The sequence below is a fragment of the Anabrus simplex genome, chromosome 2 (assembly GCF_040414725.1).
Source record: "Anabrus simplex isolate iqAnaSimp1 chromosome 2, ASM4041472v1, whole genome shotgun sequence".
Classification (NCBI taxonomy): Eukaryota; Metazoa; Arthropoda; class Insecta; order Orthoptera; family Tettigoniidae; genus Anabrus; species Anabrus simplex.
The window spans coordinates 528,849,771-528,857,059 of record NC_090266.1 but is presented as its reverse complement, the minus strand read 5'-3'; the positions used below and the strand labels follow the sequence as shown (position 1 = coordinate 528,857,059).

Genomic DNA, 7,289 nt, shown 5'->3' with positions numbered 1-7,289 from the left:
GGGGGTTTAATAACATTAAGAGTTTGAGGGTTTAGAGGAAGTTACACACTTATAATCGCTCATGGATTATGTTCTTCTGGTCTACTGACACTGACCTTGCCAACATCCCCCCTCTCACCCCGTTACCTCTCACCACCGGGTTGCTCCTCAAACAGGCATTATCTCCCTCTACCAACTGTTTACAGTGCTGCCATGTCAACGCACTCTCCTTGGTAGCGCACTTCAACGAAGTTCAAGCCATAGTGAGGGAAAATAATATCCATATTTTTGCTATTAGCGAAAGCTGGCTTACACAGAGCAACAACTCGACCGGTATTCCCTCTTACGGCATGATAGATCCGATGGCAGAAGAGGAGGTGGGATGGCCTTGTACTGCAGAAACGACTTAAAAAGCCGGGTGATATGTGTATCTAACAATGCACAGCTAGGGCCAAAATTCATGTTTGTTGAAGTCATTATTAACCAACAGAAACTCCTTATAGTTATTGTATACAAGCCGCCCAAAATAACAAATATGACTGAATTCGATGTTCGTTTACTTGACCTACTGCCTAGTTACGAGCATATTATTGCCATAGGTGACTTCAACATTAACCTACTTACTAAAACGCACGAAACTAAACAATTTATTGACATGTCTTCTTCCTGTGTTATGACCATCCTCCATTTAGAGCCTACTAATCACATTTACACAGAAAACTACGAAACACACACGCTCATTGACCACATTGTGACAAATAACCCAAACAAAGTTATAACTCATGGCCAGTTACCAGTCCCAGCCATCTCCACTCATGAGCTTATCTACCTATCTTACTTCCTTCGAATGCCAAAATATAAACCTAAGTATGTTATTTACAGAAACACAAAAGACATTGATATGGACGAGTTAAGACATGACGCTTACAATCTACCCTGGAATGACATACTCTTATTGGACGATATAGACGCGAAAGTAGACAAGTTTAACTCCCTTATAATCACTCTGTACGATAAACACGCCCCTAAGCGACAGATAAAAGTTACTCGCCCATCTTGTCCCTGGCTAAATAATGAAATTAAAAACATGATGGCCCACCGCGATGCACTTTACCTCCGCTTTAAACGAACTCGTGACCAAAGTGACTTCGAAAATTATCGGGTCCTTAGAAATAGAGTTAAACAGTTCGTTAGAAACCGTAGATTTACTTACTTGCAAAACATGACTGCAAACATGAATTCTAGCAGTGCTTGGAACACGCTTCGTTCCCTAGGCATAGGGAAACCTCAGCAACAACCTCATGTGCCAGACATACCACTCGATAAGTTAAATGAATTTTTTTCTGAAGAAAGAACACCACCTAATGTACTAAATTCCCCAAACTCAGTACCCGACTCCGTTATGAACCCTTTACCTGACCAAGAACATTTTACATTTCGCCCCGTTACTGCTAATAAAGTTAAAAAGGTATTATATTCTATCAAATCAAAAGCTAGAGGAGTGGATGATATCCCTATAACTTTCTTACACAACATTATTGGTGCTGTTTTACCAATGATTACCCACATTTTTAACTACTGCCTTAAAAATGGAACCTTTCCTTCACGATGGAAACTAGCTAATGTTATCCCTCTGCCTAAGAAGCCTGACCCCTCCCTACCATCCGACTACATTACCTGCGATTTCCAAAGCACTCGAGCGTCTGGTTCATGAGCAGGTGTTGGAATACCTAAACAACCATTCTCTGCTAGACCAATTGCAATCTGGCTTCAAGAAGGGACACAGCACAGCAACTGCCCTGCTTAAAGTGACTGATGACATACGACACGCAATGGACCAAAGACTGCTGACAGTACTTACTCGCGATTTCAGTAGCGCATTTGATACTATAAACATCCAGACTCTACTAAATAAGATGCAATCTTACTACTTCGATCAACGAACTATTAATTTCTTTTCATCGTACCTCAAAAATCGCGCGCAACGAATCATAACCCTTGATCAAACCTCTCACTGGCTAACCAGGAAGGAAGGCACGCCGCAGGGTAGTGTTTTAGGCCCATTGCTCTTTATTTTGTACATAAACGACATTTCATCTAATTTAAAGAATTGTAGCTACCATCTTTATGCGGACGACTTACAAATTTATTGTCACTGTAAGACCTCGGACTTGCTTCATGCCGTAACACGCATCAATGCTGACCTTCAGCGACTTCATGCTTACTCCTTGAAAAATTCCCTCCTTCTTAACCCCTCCAAGACACAAGCAATCATCATTGGCTCTCAAAAATTGTTGGCCACACTACGGTACGAAACTATTCCTCCAGTTATACTGAATGGTAGAGTTATTCCATTCAGCCAAACTGTGAGAAATCTTGGAGTGACAATGAACGAAACATTAAATTGGACTGAATATATTAAGAATGTGTGTAAAAAAATATTTTCGATACTCCATTCGGTTAAAACAAACAGCGATATTCTACCTTGTAATGTGAGAGTCAAACTCATGCAAACGCTAGTGCTTCCCGTCCTCGACTACTGTGACGTCATTCTGGTAGACGCAACAAAAGAGCAGACTTTGAAACTTCAGCGAGCGCTTAATTGTTGCCTTAGATTTATATACAGTCTGAGGTATGATACGCATGTCACCCCATACTATCACACTATTTCATGGCTGAAACCTGACAAACGACGAACGTATCACATACTGATACAGATATACAGACTGCTCTCTGAAGACAGACCACTATACATTTCTTCCCAGCTTAAGTATTTGTCCTCCTTTCACAGCAGTAATACCCGCTCTGGTTCCTCCCTTTCTATTCCTGTCCACCGATCCTCTATGTACAACAATTCCTTTGTTGTGGCGGGTTCTAGACTTTGGAATTCCCTGCAGTCAGTGTCAGAAATTCCACCTCATTACCTAAATTCAAGACTGCTTGCCGAGACTACCTGCTAAATGCAGCTGACTAACTTGTATGACTGGAAGATCGAATGAATGTGAGTTAGAAAAGTGTAATGTATTTTTGTGTAGGTTATTATTTACTGTATAATAGGATGTACTCAAACTGTATCACTACAGTGGTTAAGTGTAAGAGAGGGCCAAGAGCCCTAACTTCGCCACCTACAAAGGCATAATAAATAATAAATAAATAAATAAATAAATAAATAAACAAACATCTGCCTTAACCTAATTCCTGGATAACACTCTACCCTGGTACCCTATCGTCCACACACTTTCCCGACATGTCTAACGATAGAATCCCCCATGACCAGAGCCTCAACTCTACCCACCTCATTTGATCCCCTCCCCTCCTGGTCAGTCCTATTACTTCCTCCTCCCTTTTCTCCCTCTCATGATCCTGTTCCACCTGTCTTTTCCTTTTCTCTACTCTACATTTCCCTTTTCTACCTTTTGCCTTCCTCCTACTTCCACACATCTCGGCAACAGTTCCCTGTTCCTCATCTTCTCTCGGTTGTTCTACCTGCAGTGACTCGTACCGATTTCTCATCGACACCTGTCCTGAATTTTGATCCTGAATGGGGAGCCCTTAGCCTGCAGTCTTCTTCCCCTTAAAACATTAGACCACCTGTCTTCTGCAATTCCCCCATTTCCTTCCAATCCCTCTATTACACCTACTGTATCCTGTGCATTGTTTGGAGGCCTACTTCCCTTCCTGTCTTCTGAGAGAATCCTAATTATCTCCCGCAAGCTCTCCAACTCCTCCCTCATACTCCTTAATGCCTGGCCACACCCATAGTTCCTACACTCGCATTGCTTAGCCATTTTTTACTAAATAACGAAGAGAAAAGGGAAAATAAGATAACTTATTCTGTGCAAAATAAAAATGAAAGGAATGAAATATTGTCTAGGTTAGTTTACAAAGAACACACGACAGTAAGTTATTTAATATAGGCTGCTACTACTACACTACAATACTACTTAATTGTACTATTTTTATTCCTACAACACGCTAACACTATGAAAATTGCTGTTAATTACTGGAAACAGAGAATAATAAACAAGAATTCCACAATTCTTAACTGCAGTTAAGTCTACCCTAATTACAACAACAGAATTTTAGTAAGAGAGTTACTACAGATACCACAGAAACGGTACTATACTATACCAGGACCGACTAGATCCCTCGCTGAGCTCCTCTACCGGCCTTGACAATGGCTTGTGAAGCCAAGCATAGGGGCGGGTGGTCCACAATGATACACTTTTTCTTTGATAATTTTTAGAATATTTATTTTTCATAAAACCCTATGGAAATTTACATGAGATGATGTGATTAACTCTTATTCACATACAAAAACATAATTACTTCTGATTTTCTAACAGAAAATTAATAAAAAATGAAACTCTCAGCCATGAGAAGTTGTCTCACTGTACCCCACGGTGGTCCACAATGAGACAGTGTATGGTCCACAGTGAGACAACCTACTTTACATTCAGATTGCAAAACTTAATTTCAAAACTTAAATAATTGTTTTGCGGTTTGGTTCTTCCAAACAATTTTGGTTTAGGTAGGATCATTTTAATGTCTGTTTCGACTGATGCAACATCTGGAGTCCCTGGATGTATGAATTTGTCTGTGTTTTTAAACCTTCTAAGGAATGATATCTCAATATCACCATCTGTATCTCTCTCTTTCAAAACCTCTCCAGTGTAGTATGATAAAGTTGTTTTTCCTTGAAATTCAACCAGAACGTAATCTACAACTGGGTGCCTAATAAGTTCTTCAAAACCTGAAAATGTTTCTTCATTATCCATAACTGAAGAACCGGAAGAGATTTCAAAATTGTCATCTGAAGAATTTGAATCTGTGTCCATTTCCTCAAACAATCTTCGCTTGTTTGATTTCTTCCGTAAAACAGTTGACTTGATTGTTTTAGGCTTACGCTTTAATGCATTCTCTTTTAGTTCATTCTTTTCCGGTGTGTCAGTAGCTATCGTGCTTCTGCCTTTCCTTTTTGGATTGGATTTCCTAGGTTGAGCCTTCGGGATCCCCCCGAGCACATGTGGGCTTACAATTTTACGATGTTCAGTCTCTGGCCATGAAATTACATCTTTACTAACTGTATGAACACATGGTGATTTTGTATTCTTTTCACCATGTGATGTGCCTTCATCTGTTGCTAATTCATGAGTTGAATTTGACTCATTAATAGGCTTTATATTACTGTCACTTTGAGAATCACTATGGTTTGAACATTGTGAAAGTGGTGTGGATTCCTCTGCCTCAGCAGCCACATTCATCTCCGAGATGGATCTATCAGTGACACTAGAGGGAAGAAAATCATTGTCGGTGCATATATTTCTGTCATAAGGAAATATCCCTGTTTCCCTAAATCCAGATACAATGTTGGATGGTGTCATTGAACACTGAAAAGCTACTTGGACACAGCTGGCAATATCATATTGTGAGCGGAGTTCCAGGATGGTTCACAAGCCAGAAATTGACTGCTGAATTGTAATGAGACTTGAAGGAGAAATAAACTCCTACGTCAAGGGGTTGAAGTCTATGTGTACAGTGTGGGGGAAATGTTAGCATTGTAACCCCATTCTCTTTTGCTAGATCCAAACAGCCAACAGAAAGATGGCTTTCATCGTTATCCAGAAGGAGCAACGTTGGATTTTCTCTAGATGAGCACGTGTGTTTAATAAAATGTCTCATTACATCACCAAAAAGTTCTGCATTCATCCATCCAGATGGTGCAGCTAAGCCAAGTGTACCAGGAGGTGCTTCACGGATCATGTGGTTTTTAAAATTTGTGCGAGGAAATACCATTGCTGGCGGATTGGTATTTCCTAGAGCATTAATGAAACAACAAGTTGTTACTAAAGCCCCCTTTTCACCACTTGTTGCTTGACTAACTTGCTTTGTACCCTTTCCTGCCACTACCTTTTTTGTTTTTTGCACAGTTGTTGTTGCAGTTTTATCTAAATTCCACATACGAGAATCATCTGCAAACGAATCAGTCCTCTCCAAAACAATTTGAAGTTTGTCAAAAAAACTATCTACATTAAATCTGTTGAAAGAAGTAGCCCTAGAGAGACTACAACCTTCACGTTGCCTTATACTGAGAGTTGGATGCCTTTTCAAAAAATTCGAAACCATTCTAAACCTCCCATTTTGTTCTCTTTCCACTGATCTGGAATACTAATATTGTTCTTCACAGCTACCTCATATGCTAAACGGCGACAGTCTAATGTTGTCAAAGGATAATTCATTTTAGCACTCGTTAAAATATAGTCTTCCAAGACAGCTTCTTCCTCATCTGACATTATTTTGCGGCAGGTATAATTTGGACTCATACGAACAACACCCTCAGGGTTAGCACGTTTTTAGGTACATATCTGGAAAGAAAGAAAGAAAGAGTCTAGACCAGGTATATGTCTAGTACTGATGAAATTCTTGGTCTACCATCTGTATTAATGAACAGGAATAACGATCTTACCTTGCCAATGTCTGAAAAGAAAGATTAATTTGGTGAGCTGCTTGTCGAATACTGAAGCCTTGATTCACAACCAACTCAACTGCTTCTTTCATGCAACCAGAAGAAAATGCACCAATGTTCGTTTTTCTTCTTCGATTTCTAGCCATCTTCTGTAATAAAAAGGAAACAACTAGTGGTCCTTTATTAGTCAATTTAAAGGCTCTATCATATTATAACATACAAAGTGGGGTTATATAAAAGGTTATTTTTAAAGTTAACCTTAATTTGTTGTATGGGGCACAGTGAGACAGTCAGTTTTAAGTTGTCTCATAGTACCCCACCTAGCTATGTCTCATTGTGACCCACATGTAGTGCTTTTGTAAACAACTGTTTTTCTAACCAAAAAGCAACCAATAGCAAAGTTTCTTCTACAGCATTTTGTACCTATTGCTAGCTATATTCTATTAGCAACATTTGAAAAGTAATTATATTTTACTATAAAAAGCTAGAACACACAAAGCAAACAACAAAAAATTTACTTTACTTACATCAAAAGTAATCTGCTGGAATAACAAAGAAACTATTTCTTCAAGATTCTAGGATCAGGATAGCCAACATTGATTCTAGTTCCTGTTTTAACCACTAGAGTTCTTCCTTCCACAGAAAATTCAAAATGTTTAAAATCAGCCGTGTCTCACTGTGGACCATTCTCCCCTAAAGCTGTAATTGGAAAGTTTTTCCATAATGCCGCTGGAGCGCTGGCCTACTACCCACTGACAGGAAGCTGTACACTGCAAATTGGCGCATTTCCACTTTTATTTATATGGTTTTGCTGTCGTAAATGTTGGCAATGTGTTCGCCATGA

General features: G+C 39.4%; 1 long non-coding RNA gene across 1 annotated transcript; it reads right to left on the bottom strand.

The window, feature by feature from the left end:
• Positions 1-4,255: 4,255 nt before the first annotated feature.
• LOC137498363 (uncharacterized) lies at positions 4,256-7,016 on the bottom strand. The gene is made up of 3 exons (XR_011017759.1): positions 6,973-7,016; positions 6,446-6,594; positions 4,256-6,344 (listed from the first exon to the last, which is right to left on the bottom strand). It is a non-coding gene; the product is annotated as an uncharacterized lncRNA (long non-coding RNA).
• Between the last annotated feature and the right edge of the window lie 273 nt (positions 7,017-7,289).